Source organism: Chiloscyllium plagiosum, unplaced genomic scaffold, assembly GCF_037043375.1.
Source record: "Chiloscyllium plagiosum isolate Xiang-an unplaced genomic scaffold, Cpla_swu_hap1 HiC_scaffold_14, whole genome shotgun sequence".
Classification (NCBI taxonomy): Eukaryota; Metazoa; Chordata; class Chondrichthyes; order Orectolobiformes; family Hemiscylliidae; genus Chiloscyllium; species Chiloscyllium plagiosum.
This window is the reverse complement of record NW_028270152.1, coordinates 43,063,293-43,078,253: the sequence shown is the minus strand read 5'-3', so window position 1 is coordinate 43,078,253 and position 14,961 is coordinate 43,063,293. Positions and strand designations below refer to the sequence as shown.

The 14,961-nt window shown below is 38.5% G+C and overlaps 1 protein-coding gene across 3 annotated transcripts in view; it reads right to left on the bottom strand.

Moving 5' to 3' along the window:
• The window catches only part of ca16b (carbonic anhydrase XVI b), a 720,903-nt gene that overhangs the window by 703,669 nt on the left and 2,273 nt on the right, over positions 1-14,961 (bottom strand). Inside the window, exon 2 of one of the 3 annotated variants that reach the window (XM_087994367.1) lies at positions 487-618. The exons of 1 other annotated variant lie outside the window; for it this stretch is intronic. The gene's annotated coding sequence lies outside the window, so the exon portion shown is untranslated. The remainder of the gene's footprint in view (positions 1-486; positions 619-14,961) is intronic. One more of the 3 variants, XM_087994368.1, reaches the window with a different exon arrangement.

The following is a 14,961-nucleotide window of genomic DNA, read 5'->3' as shown; positions in this document are numbered from 1 at the left end:
TGGAGAGAGAAGAGAATATGTTAAGTGCACATAAATTGTGTTAATTATATATCAGTGGTGGTTATTAAATGGGATTTTATTTTTTTCCTCAAACAGGAATGCAGTGAAATTGTGGTGAGTTGAGAGTTGCACATCTGTAAGCATACGCTTATGGCTCCAGTTCATCTTCACGATCAAGCTTTCCAGATGATAAAATAATCCAATGTGCTTCTTTGAAAATTACTTAAATGCCCATTGGCAATAAACTATCAATGCTGTTTGCATTTTTTAAAAATTAATTGGACGTGGTCATCACTGGCAAAGCCAGTATTTACTGTCCTTTTGTAAGCCACATTTACGCATACAACTGTATACATTGGCTATTTTAAAGGAAAGGAAAAACACATTTCTCTGGGACTGCAGTCACATCTTGACCAGACAAGTAAGGATATCAGATGTCATTTTCTAAATAATATTAGTGAGCCAGGTAGTCTGCTACATGATTACCTCTGCTTTCTCGCCTGAGATGTTGCCAAACCTGTTGATTTTCTCCAGCAGTATTGGTTTCTGTTTCGGATTTTCAGCATCCACAGTTCTTAGCTTTACACTCTGTTCCAATATAATGCGATAGTTCAGTTCCTGTGCGACCCAGAGTTATAAGAAAATCACGTATTAGCAGCACCACTTAAACTAATGGGGCTAGAATCACGTTATAGCCAATCGAAGGGAGAAAAGTTCACATTCTATAAATAATGGTCTAAATTCTTTAATTAATGTTATAGCCACTTTGCATTGAAGAAACACACGTTAAAACAAAACAGACTATTATAATATTCCTTAATTGGCAGCTCATTGCTACCTCTAGAAATTTTCAGTGCCATTCGTGAAAATCATACAAAGATGAAACCAGATGCATCAGGTGATGAGATGGACCTCACCTGACTTTTTATCCAATTCTGTCGCATCTCATCATAATCCACATCTCTCAGGACTCTTAAAAAAAATTCCACTTATAGTCTTTGGATAGTTTAAGAGGCAGGTTATAAGATTAATTCCCAGTCACTCCTATTAGGTTTATTTGTGTGTACTGAAGAACCCATGCATGATTACATTGAGGTTTGTAAACTATGACAGGAAAAGATGGTATTTAGGTAAATCAAAATCAGTTCAACTCGACAGTTTGGATAAAATCAGGGGTCATGTTTGAAAGTTACATTGAGGCAGAACAAGGCTGACTGGTAGTTCTTATTTTTCCCTCAAAAGTAATGAAACAAACAAGTGCTTACTTGCAAAGCAAATTTTAATCCGCCAGGCTTGGCAAAAAAAAACAAGGGGCCTGGTTTGATATTTTCAAATTGAAAAAAACTGCACCCTTCTATACCAAGGACAGGTAAAACCTTGCTCTTAAAGCACTAACACTGGTCCCTGTTTTAGCTGCAGATCTCCCTCCATCAACCTCACAGTACCAATGATGACACTGAACAGGCAACCCCAGCACACAATGTTCCTGTAGTGCAAATACCAAAGTCTGTGATACACCATATACAAGCAGATGAGAAGTGGCAAAAGTTCATCAAATTGTATTGTCAGTGGGTTACAGAACAGAGGTGTTGCGAGTGACATATGAATGACCAGTCGGGATAATTTAGGGGCAAGAAAAACTCAAGCTACAATACAAAAACATTTTTACTGCCTGGACTGCACAAGGATGTCGTTGAATTTTGCCAGATATATGTCAGACACGTCAGGTAACTGGAAAAGCACTAGCAGTAATAAAAAAAAAAAAATCACACTTAATACCTATCCCTGCATTTGAGGAACATTTTAAAAAACCTTAATTGATTGTATAGGACCCCTACCTAAAAAGTAGGAAACAGTATTTCCAGAGGCTGTTTCATTTAGCAATATCACAGCTAAAAGGATTATAGGAGGAGTTAGTCACTACCCACAGAGATACACAATTAGATCAAGGGTTAAACTTCACATTAAAATTACTCAAGGAAGTTATAGACAGCTTAGAAATAAAATAATTCAAATCTACTGCATACCATCCAGAGACACGGAGTACTAGAAAAGGTGGCAGACATTAAAGTCTACGTTGAGGGCTTAGCGTCAAGACTATCAAGATGATTGGGATAAGGGAATTCTGTTTGTAATTGTTGTGATCAGAGATGCATCAAATGAATCGACCAAATTCAGTCTATTTGAATTAGTTTTTTGGGCATAAAGCGAGAGAACTTTTAAAACCGAACAAATGAAAAATGAATAAGTCAGTCCAAACATGTGTCTCTGAATTCTGCGTGTCAAATTTTAGGGAACGATTAAGTAGGGTGGGGAAGTTGGCTGGACAGCATTTAAAAGTATCACAACATGGAATGAAACAGGAAGACGACAAGAAATAAAAAAACTTGCAATTTTGCTAGTAGAGATAATGCATTAGTGTTACTTCCAGTGATAGGTGAACCTTTAAAAGCAAGGGTTAATGGACTTTATCAAGTCAAAAGGAAATTGAGTGACATGAACTAGCTGATAATTGTCCAGAGAGAAAGAAATCTCAGTGTTTCATATATGCACAAAAGGTATTTTGACAGGCAATAACAGCAATAGGAGTCTGTGTTATTGGTTACAACAGTGAAAAAACCAAGTTCAGACAATTCTGAATTGGACATTGCTAAAACTAAATTGGACAATGAGGAAGTTGTCAAAAATTGGGATAGATTGAGTTACCTTCCAGAGGAAAATTGAAGTGACCTGAAATATAGTTATTACTATCACATGGGGAGATATGTGGAAATAAGCTTGGAAGTACTAACCTAATTATGCATGATATAGATATGAGATGCTGTTCCAATTAAGCAACATCTATATAGTCATTACCTCTAAAGTTGGCACAGGTTCAAAAGGAGATTGAAAGTGTTCCAAGGTAGCATAATTGAAGTGAGTTAGTGACTGGAGCTCCCCATAGTGCCAAAACCAGACCATACCAAACACTTGTGTGGACTATCACAAAGTTAAAGCAGTTACAAAAACTGATGCATATCAGGTTCCATGTTTGGAAGACAGTGTTAAAAAGGTGAGACAAGCAACTTATATTTCTAAGTTTGACTTGCTCAGGGGATAAGGCACGTAGCTTTGTCCGAAAGAGCAAAGACAATTTCAGCTTTTGTAATGCATTATGGACGGCATCAATTTGAAGTCATGCCGTTTGGTGTGAAAAATGCACCAGCTACATTTCAAAGACTAACCAATAAAGGTAATTGCTGGATTACCAAATTATGTCAAAAATAGAGATGACCCGTGATTTTCATTCACACATGGAAGAAACATTTGCAAAATTTATCAGAATTGTTCGATCAACTTCAGGAGGCAGGCTTGGTGATAAACCTGGCGAAAAGTAAATTTGCCAAAGCCCAGTTCACTTCCTAGGCCATGTTATTGGACATGGACAAATGGCCCCAGGATGCAAACACAAATATAACTGGAGAGTTTCCCATACTAAAATCAGCAAAAAGATGATTCCTAGGATTGAGTGGATTTTTATCGAAAATTCAAACTGAAATTTAGCAGTGTCACTGCTTCACTCATTGAATTGCTCGAGAAAGGCAAGTAGTTTCAGTGAATAGCAGATGTTTTGAAGGCATTTGACAGCCTGAAAGCTGTTAACCACTTCTCCAGTGTTCACCACACCTAATTATGCACGGCCATTCAAAGTGGCTATCAATGCAAGTGATGTGGGTGTCGGTGCTGTGCTGTTGCAAGGAGATGATGAGAAGATAGAAAGATCTATTGGGTATTTCTGCAAGAAACTGAATATTTGTGCTGGGGAATATTCAACAATGGAGAAGTAGCCTTTGACCTTGGTGTTGGCATTACTAGTAATGTTGAAATGTTGTAATTTATCTGGGATAATCATATGCACTGATCATAAGCCATTGAAGTTGGTGGAGAAATAAGGAAAAAGAATTCCAGACTGATTAGATGGAGCTTGTTGTTACAACCATTCAATGTGAAAAATTGTACATGCGGCAGGACAAGAAAACAAATGATTGCCAACGCATTGTTGAGGTGAGGTGCCGGAAGACTGGAGGTTAGTTGACATGGTACCACTATTTAAAAGATGTGGTAAGGAAAGGCCAACTATAGACCGGTGAGCCTGATGTTGGTGGTGGCCAAGTTTTTGTTGGAAGGAACCCAGAGGGACAGGATTTATATGCATTTGGAAAGGCAAGGACTGATTAGGGAAAGTCTGCATGGCTTAGAGAGTGGGAAATCATGTCTCATGAACTTGATTGAGTTTTTTGAAGTAGTAACAAAGACGATCAATGAGGGCAGAGCGGTGGACATGATCTATGTGGACTTCAGTAAGGCGTTTGACAAGGTTCCCCATGGGAGACGGGTTAGCAAGGTTAGATCTCATGGAACACAGGCAGAACTAGCCGCTGGACACAGAACTGACTCAAAAGGTAGAAGATAGAGGGTGGTAGTGGAGGGTTGTTTTTCAGACTGGAGGCCTGTGAACAGTGGTGTGCCACAAGGCGAGTGCTGGGTCCACTACTTTTCGGAATTTATATAAATGATGTGGATGTGAACATAGGAGGTATAGTTAGCAAGTTTGCAGATGCCACCAAAATTGGAGGTGCAGAGGACAGCAAAGAAGGTTACATCAGAGTACAACGGGATCTTGGTCAGATGGACCAATGGGCTGAGGAGTGCCAAATGGAGTTTAATATAGATAAATGTGAGTTGCTACATTTTGGAAAAGCAAATCAAAGCAGGACTCAAATACTTAAATGGTAAGATCCTGGGGAATGTTGCTGAACAAAAGGTCCTTGGAGCGCAGGTTCATAGCTCCTTGAAAGTGGAGTCGCAGGTACACAGGGTAATGAAGAAGGCATTTCGTATGCTTTCCTTTCTTGGTCAGAGCATGAAGTACAGGAGTTGTGAGGTCATGTTGCAGCTGTACAAGACATTGGTTAAGCCACTTTTGGAATATTGGGTGCAACTCTTGTCTCCTTCCCATCGGAAGGATGTTGTGAAACTTGAAAGGGTTCAGAAAAGATTTGAGGACGTTGCCAGGGTGGAGGATTTGAGCTATAGACAGAGGTTGAACAGGCTGGGGCTGTTTTCCCTGGAGTGCGGAGGCTGAGGGATGTCTTTATAGAGGTTTATAAAATCATGAAAGGCATGGATAAGGTAAATAGACAAGGTCTTTTTCCTGGGGTGAGGAAGTCCAGAATTAGAGGGCATAGGTTTAGGATGAGACGAGAAAGATTTAAAAGGGACCAAAGGGGCAACCTTTTCATGTAGCGAGTGGTGAGTGGATGGAATGACCTGCCAGAGGACGTGGAGGAGGCTGGTACAATTGCAACATTTAAAAAGGCACCTGGATAGGTTACATGGACAGGAAGGGTTTGGAGGGATATGGGCCAAGTGCTGGCAAATGGAACTAGATTAGGTTAGGATATCTGGTCAGCATGGACCAATTGGACTGATGGATCCGATTCCGTGCTATACATCTCTATGAATCGGAGTTGAATGAGAAATGGAGGCATTCAGTGGCAGGAGTAAAACAGAAACAATATAATAGTGCATGTTTGCATGATTATTGGCAATGTAATGCATATGGGTGCTGTAGTGTGTTAACGATTTAAGCTCAAGGGGTTTTAAAATGAAACCATCTTTGGATATTGATGGGTTTTTTTGAGGGGGATGTGAGGGGAGGCATGATGATGCTGCTCCTTTAACAAGGTTGTGTTGTCCTTGGTTTTTTTTCCAGAGGGGTCGGAATCACAGAAACTCTAGGAGGTCTAGGTTTGAAGTGCTTTCAGGCCAATGTGATTACAGCTAACAAATACTGCCGCATGAAAAAGGCTTTCAAGTTTTAAAAAAACTGAAACAAGAAAAGTTCTCCCAGCTTAGCTTTTCTCTGGTTTGGTTTGAGTTTCAGCAATCTGGCTGTTCAGAACAAGTGGACAGTTTTGAGGCCACTGGTCTAAGGAATAGCTATGTGGAAGAAGGTGTTCCATGCCAAATCTCTGCCATCTCTCGCTCTCATAAGACCCTGGTTGCTTTTATCTTTTTTTGCCAAGGGGTGTTTATAGGGATTGTTGCAAGTATTTGGAACGGCATGGTTAAGTTGGGATAATCTGTAGGTTTTCAGATAATGCAACTCTACATTCTTTTCTCTTTTGTTAGTGTTTCATTCCATAATCTTGCAAATAAATTCTGTTTTGCTTAAAACTAAGTGGTTGGGCTAGCTGCATCACTCTTAAAATATCCACTTACACCTGCTTAAAACACCATAAAGTTAGGGTCCGTGCTACTTTCTTGAAATGTTTTGAGGGGGTCTGACCTGGTCCATCACAAATCAAAACTCTTCAAATTAAAACTGATTTGCCAATCCCACTATAACTGTCTCAGACCACAGCTATGAATTATTGGACTTTATCTCCCCCCCAGATGTTGCGTATGCATCAGGATACTTCTCAAAGAAGGGAAAGAAGATACAAATTAAGAAACAAAAACTCCGAACAAAAACAACCAACTGAACAGATTAGATTAGATTAGATTACTTACAGTGTGGAAACAGGCCCTTCGGCCCAACAAGTCCACACCGACCCGCCGAAGCGTAACCCACCCATTCCCGTACATTTACCCCTTTACCTAACACTACGGGCAATTTAGCATGGCCAATTCACCTGACCTGCACATCTTTGGACTGTGGGAGGAAACCGGAGCACCCGGAGGAAACCCACGCAGACACGGGGAGAATGTGCAAACTCCACACAGTCAGTCGCCTGAGTCGGGAATTGAACCCAGGTCTCTGGCGCTGTGAGGCAGCAGTGCTAACCACTGTGCCACCGTGCTGCCCACAAATTTGCAGCAATATTAAAATGGAGAATAAGATAACTGAATTTCTCCTGCTTCATTAGATCTACTCATCTCAAGTGTAACTATAAAACTAAATACTGCTGCATCACATTTGGTGTCCTGAAAAAATATCTGTCCTCATAGCCAGACTGCAGTTCAGAAAATGCACAACAATGTCTAAAAGCTCATTAGAAAATATTATTCCATACAATAAGACATGAAATGGTTGGCCTGTAAAACTGTGCTATACTTTATTCACTTAAGTGCACAAGATATTTATAACCAATATACTCTTTAGATCACAGATGTTTAACGTTGAACTGAAAAAGGCTGATTTTACTATGTCACTAAAGTGCAAGTTCAGCAACGTTTAGTTGTTGTTAAATGTGGGAGCAAGATAGTCATGGTGAAGAATGGGTCAACAAATCAATATTCACTTTTGGTTCTATTTTCTAAGCACATGAAGCAGCCTCAAAATGGCCATTAGGCTTTAAAAACACTGGTATGAAACTATTTCTTTGCTTTTCTCTAAGCCTTATGTAGTATTAGATGGCAATCACATGTGCCGCTCTGAAGTGTACTACAGTTGATGAAACAAGTTAAAATTTGTTTTCATGCACTGTATGCTTATAACAAAATTTGACATTTTTTGAACTTGTACTGAGATTTTTCAGAGATGATTTGAAAAATAGTAGAATATTTAAATATAACTGAAGAAAAGCAATTTTGGGGCAGATTAGAACATTTCAATAATTTTAGTTTGAAAACACAAATCATTCACAAGTACTTTAAAATTTTATCCTTGCTTCCAAATCATTTCCACTGCTATGTTAAAACAATACAGCGTATAGAAATCTTTCAAAATTCAATAGTTAAAAGATGGGGTTACAAAATAAAACAAAATTATCAAGCATTACTGCAACTAAAATACAATAGCACATTGAACAAGCAAGGTGATTCCACCAGCATTTGAGTGCAAAAGTTTGTTTGTTTCAAAATGAATGCAGAATTAGTTAAACAAGAGACCTTTCTATTGAAATCATCTTTTTGTTCTCACATTCCCACAAAAATAATAATTTGCATTTAGCGTTCACAGTATTAGATACAATGCTAAATGTTTTAAGAGGAGGAGAAAGTGAGGGCTGCAGATGCTGGAGATCAGAGCTGAAAATGTGTTCCTGGAAAAGCACCGCAGGTCAGGCAGCATCCAAGGAACAGGAGAATTGACGTTTCGGGCATATGCCCTTCCTGAAGAAGGGCTTATCCCCGAAACGTCGTTTCTCCTGTTCCTTGGATGCTGCCTGACCTGCTGCACTTTTCCAGCAACACATTTTCAGCTCTAAATGTTTTAATACACAACTGCTACCAGTTAGAGAAATGGCAACACTCAAATGTGAATCTTAAAGAGAGTTACAATACATCGGTTTGCCATTAAATAAGTTTACAGCATTAAGAGGACTTTTTTTTTTAAAAAGTGCTTAATTCAAAATGATTTATGATGGAACTTCCATTATCCATCATAACAGAGGTATCGTTCTTGCTAGTGAACAGTGAAGTTGGTGACTAAAATCATTCTGATCACGCAAGTGGAGTGAAATTTTTGATAAAAGACTAAAGGCAGGTACAATACTAATAAATATTTTCATGACGCAAGACACATTAAAGAAGGAACTAAGGGCTAGTTGGTTGTGATACACATTGTTTCTCCTGGAAATTGCTGTTAGAGGTTATCTCAGAGTAAAGGGGACCTTGATCAGATCAGCTGATGGGTTGAGGGGTGGCAGATGGAGTTTAAATTTACATATATGTTGCATTTTGACAAGGCAAATCAGGGTAGGATGGTAAAATTCTGGGGAGTGTTACCGAACAGAGACGTCGAGGTGCATGTTCATAGTTCCTTGAAGGTGGGGTTGCCGAAAGACAGGATAGTGAAGGTGGTATTTGGTGTGCTTGCCTTTATTGGTCAGTGCATCGAGAATGGTAGTTGGGAGGTCAGAATAAGGCTGCACTGCACACTGGTTAGGGCACTCTTTGAATACTGCCTTCAATTCTGGTCTCCCTGCTTTTAGAAGGATGTTGTGAAACTTGAAAGGGTGCAGAAAAGATTTATGAAGATGTTGCCAGGGTTGGAGGGTTTGAGCTGTAGGGAGAGGCCGAATCAGCTGGGGCTATTTTCCCTGGAGCGTCAGAGGCTGAGGTTTAGAACATCATGAGGAGCTTGGGTAGGGTGAATAGCCAAGGTCTTTTTCCCCCAAGGTAGGAGAGTCCAAAACTAGAGGGCAGAGGTTTAAGGTGAGAGAGAAAAAAGATTTTAAAAAGGGACCTCAGGGGCAACTTTTTCACGCAGAGGGTGGTGCATGCGCTCAATGAGCTGCCAGAGGAAGTGTTGGAGGCTAGTACAATTACTTTTAAAAGCCATCTAGATGGGCACATGAAATGGAAAGGTTTAGAAAATTATGAGCGAAATGCTGGCAAATGGAAAGAGATTCATGCAGGATACCTGGTCAGCTTGGAGAAGTTAGACCAAAGGTTCTATTTCCTGTTGTAAAATTATATGACTCTCCAACAATGGAAAATACAAAATTTCAATACAGGTGGAAGGCCAAACTCATAATGCAACTTGTCTTTTTGTTCACGCCATTTTAATCATCCTAGTCTCCGTATAAATCAATGTGAAAAATTAGAAAAAAAAATGCAATGCATATTTTAGACATTTTAGAATGCTTGGTATTTATAGGTTGTAGGTGACCTAGTTGACACTACCAAGTGTAGGACACCTCACCAATTAAATATACTTCCAAACTGCCCATCTTCAACTGCTGAATGCTGAGTTTTTAAACACAGGATTTGCAAAAGGGTTGACAATTTGTTGTCCTCCTTTAACTGTCCTTTGTCAGTGCAAAAGGAGGATGATCACACTTGTCAGCAAGCATGCAGTTCAATGGCTATTAATCTGCTAAAGACATACCAGAGTTTCAAATTACCATCCTCCTATTACTCCACACGTTTAAATGATAACAGTTCAGTTATGCATTTAAAATTTTCATTTGATTATTTCTCAAACCATTAATCTTTTTCAGTCACTCATGCAATGTGGACAACATCATGAAGACCAGAATTTAACCTCCATCTCAAACTGTCTTTGGAAAAATAGGCTTGTGTTTTATGATAATTTCATGATTATTAAGTATCTTAAAGTGCTTTATGATCAATGAAATATTTTTGAGGTTACTCATTGTTGAAAATGTAGCAGCCAATTTACATACAGCAAACTCCTACTTCAGTGATAAAGGAAAAAATAATCTGATTTTGTGAAGTTAATAAGGGATAAATATTGCTGAGGACAAGGGATAACTTCTCATTTCTTTGAAATAATCTAATGGGCCTTCTGTATTGAACTGAGCAGACATATTGAGCCGGAGTCTACTATCTCAACAGAAAGGTACAACCTCTGACAGAGCACCACTCTGTACTACCCTGCAGTATCAACTTTTATTTTGTACAAACAAAACACTAGAATCAGAGTTGAACCTGTAACATTGTGATTTAGAGTAGGAGTGCTCCCAACTGAGTGTGCTGATAAAGTGCTGAAATGCTGGTGAGCCATTTTCTTCAGATGGCATGGTCCAGATAGTTTGGCAGACTCACTATGTTGTTTGGGAAGGTGTTCCAGGATGTTGACAAAAATCAATGAAGGAATAGTGATAGTGATATTGTTCCAAGTCAGGGTCGTGTGTGGCTTAGAAGTGAATTTGCAGGCGGTTTTGCTCTCTTGCATCTGCTGCCCTTCTCCTTGTAGATTGTAGACGACACCAGTATAGAGACACCGTCAAAAGAAGCATAGTGGAGTTGCTGTAATGCATCTTGTTGATTGTAGATGTAGGAAGAGGTAGGAAATGTTTATGATGGTGATTGGGTTGTTGATCAACTGGGCTGCTTCGTCCTGGACCGTGTCAAATGTCTTGTGATTTTGTTGGAGCTACATTAATCTAGGCAAGTGGGGAGCATTCCATCATTCCCAGACTCATTTCTTGTAGATAGCAAGCAGGATTTAAGAAATCAATCAAAGTGATTACTCACCATAGAACTCACAGCTTCTGATATGCTCTTGGAGCCAGTATTTACATGGTTACTCCAGTTCAGTTTCTGCTCATTGATAACACGCAGGGTATTAGTGGTGGAATTTCAAAATGACAACATCACTGAACATCAAGGGGAGGTGGTTAGATTCTACTTTGTTGGGAATGATCATTGTTTGTCACTCCCGAATCACATATGTCACTTACCCCAGCCTGAATGTGTCCAGGTCTGACTACCTGTGAACACAAACTGCTTCAGCTTCTGAGAGATGAAGAATGGTAGCGAACAGGAATAATTAGAATGAAGACAAACCATTGATTTATCCAGAATAAATCAAAAATGATATATTTTAAACGAAAGTATAGCACTACAAAACAAATGTAAACCATCATTTTCTCTCACAATTCCAACACTTCAAGGTGCACCACCTAGAGGCATAATGAGAAACAGTCAAACCCAAATGCATTAATAGCAGATAGGTTTAATTATCAATAAATTCACTTCTGCATTATTCTCATGAGTTAACTTCCTAGGTCACCTAACTCAACAAATGCAAACCTCACTTCCAAGCATAAAATCCTACCAACTTGAACGCAGAAGACTATACATTGCCATTGGAGTATATAGACTTAGACGTTTCACTGTTTTTTTTGCAAAAATACAAAGTGTGAATAAATTACTATTCCTATTTTCTACACATCCAAATTCTCTCGGTTCACTGTTCTGAGCCAAGTTTGAATCTTCCAACAACAAATAAATAGTTATACACAAAAATCCACATCTTATTAAAAACACTCTGATTAACAGTTTTTTTTAAAAAGTCTGCAAAATCATACAAGTTTGCTTTTAAAATTATATACCTCTCTTTAGTTCAACGCGAAGGTGCTGTTGCTGCTCTTCATTGTGACAATTCAAATTTATATCCAAAATCATAGTCATAGTAATATATAGCACAGATACAGAGTCTTTGGGCCACCTCGTCCATGTCAACCAAGTGCCCTAAATTAATCTTGTCCCATTTGCCAGCATTTGGCTGATATTCCTCTCAACCCTTCTTATTCATGCACCAATCCAAAGGTTTTAAAATGTTTTAACTGGGCCAGTCTCCACTACTTCCTCTGGCAGCTCATTCCATACAAGCACCACCTCTGCAGGTCAACACTGCCCTCAAGTCTCTTATATTTTTCCCTTTTCATCTTAAACCTATGCTCTCTATTTTTGAAATCCCCCACCCTGGGAAAGAGACCTTGGCTATTCATCCTATCCATGGCACTCATGATTTCATAAATCTCTCTAAAAAGTCAGCCCTCAGCTTCTGACACTCCAGGAAAAATAGCCCCAGCCTCTCCTTATAGGTCAAACCCTCCAACCAGACCACATTATTATAACCCTTTTCTGTACACTTTCAGACTAAACAATGTTTTTCTTATAGCAGGGAGACCAGAATTGAAAGCAATATTCCAATGTCCCGTACTACCATAACATGACATCTTAACTCCTATACTCGCCAATAAATGCAACTGTACTGAAGTCAAATCGAGAAAAGTAATGTATATTACAGCAAAAATATGCCAACTGGAGATCATATTTGCTGACATTTGCCAAGAGTTAGACTCTGCCCGAACAAAATGAAAAAAAAAAGTTAGATTTTTGAAGGATATTCTGCAAATCAAAAAAGGGCAGGAAACATTTTTGGACAGATGTCCTTTAAATATTATAATCAATACATAAAATGTTACTGCAATGCAGTTTGGAACTGTTGCTTGCTTAGGTTCATATAGGACAGGTACTTACTTAAAAGGCATGAAATTTTAAACAATCGTGAAGAGTGACATTTTGATCTTAAAGAATTAAATAAAAAAAAGTGCTGCCTATTTCAGTGAAATCAAACCCAATAGACTTTCAGGACTACTTTAGAAATGTAATGTTCACAAATGTAGTAAAACACCTATTGTTAAACCATATTAAGCGGACTTGCAATGTGAAATGCATAAGGTAAGTTAAATTTTTCATTTTACGTTACGGAGTTGCAGTACCTCCATACAATTCAATTTCAGTCCTTACTACATTAGCATGTCAGAGCTTTTATAGATTGTAATAGTCCAGCTTTTTAAACTAGTAACTATTAAGCAAAGCTTTGGTGAACTTAAAATTACAATCAACAATACATTTTCCTCTGATTCGATATTTACTGGCATCTAGGTGAAAAATAAGATAGCTAAAAATTTTTTAAAAAGTTGTACCTTGAACTTTAAAGCAACCAAAATGACAGAAGAACAAAATCACATATGTCATAGCATCATAATGACAGTTGATCTTATTCACTGAAAAGCTTATTTCAGCTTGTTTAAGGCAGATTACTTACCGTGAATGATGGGTTGCTGGCAGCCATGGAGTAGCCGTTAACTATTAGGTATTTATTTTAAAAAGTTGAATTAATACTGAAGAAAGATCACACATTAGATTAAAACAATTAAATTAAAATCAATGAAAAAAAAGGAACTGTCCCCACTGGTCAAATATTGGATGGCAGGGCTTCTGATATCCACACGTGAAGTCATTTAGATGAAGCTATCTAATCAATCACAAAGGAAGTAAGCCATATTTACAGTGTGCCAAACAAACATTCAGCCACTTGTGAACCCAGTTTTTTTTTACAAATTACTTAGTGTGGAAACAGGCCCTTCGGCCCAACTAGTCCACACCTTTTTGAAAGTTCAATACTCATATTGTACTAAAGACATGAAGTGACACTGCTGGAGAGAACGAATAATATTGCAGAGTATTACAAGGCACCAGCACAAACAGCACAGCATCATGAGGATGCACTACAATTAGAAAATGAGGGATATCATAGTAATGCCAGCAGAGCCAGTTTCCAAGTTTAGATCAGCACTTCAAAACTCTTCACATTTTAAGTTATCATTCTAAGTGTAAAGTCATTGGCACCTGAGAAAGATTTGCACACAGTTTTAACAAATTCTAGTTATTTCCCCCCTCCCATTTTGTAGGTTGCTGTCAACAAGTAACAAAATTTAAAGCCAGCAGAAAATACAGAGAATCTTGAGTTACTAGATTTAACTGTTTCACAAGTTCAGAAGCAAATAAAAATGCTATTATGAGGATCAGATTTTCTCCCTTGGCTAGAATAAACTATGACAACGAGCTTTAAAGCTTCATACACATTTTATTTAATATAAAAAAAGGAAGCACAAGCAGCTGTCACAAAATTCAGATTCCTCCTAGTTTGCTTCTGACATACCTTCCTGGCACATTGTCCTCATCATTTAGTGCCTCTGATGATTGCAAATGCCTGAGGAAGGAGAACTTCAAAGCAATTCCTCAGTGTCTGTATTATGTCTCCTAGCAGAACTGCTGACCACATTTTTATAATGCACCACATTCAAGAATCGTACTAACTGAAAGCCAACAAACAAGATTACCAGCAAGTTAGTAAATTCATGCTGTGAAGAATAATGGAACACACAAATTGCACCTTTTGTCCATAACTTGGTTCCTCGTGGCTCTGGACATCTTGAAGGAAATAACATAACTATTCAAAACCTCAAATCTCTGGCTAGGTTTTATATCTGTTATCATTGCAAGGGGTTTGTCAAGTTGCATTTGGCCTCGGTATTTTAGTTGATACATGCGAGAACAAACATTTTCAGATGAAGAAATGTGTCTAGGTTAGAGATTGGTTATTTAAAAGCTGGCTAAGTGTTACAGAACTGATGGACATGTAAAGACATTGGCTCGTATGGAACAGACTGAGCACCAAAAACGTCGTTATTGACCAAATCAGACAAGTTATAGAACAAAACAAAATGCTGCGGATGCTGGAGTTCGGAAATGTAAAAAAAGGACAACGCTGAAAACGTTGCACCAATCGTTAGTTTGGGGTTTCCTCAGTTATGCGATAAGGGATCCGTGCAACATTTCAGAGAATTACGATCGCTGTAAAGGGGGAAAAGGTGTGGGGCGGGGATGGAGGGACATAACAAACGAAACCAAGAAATCACGATCAAAATG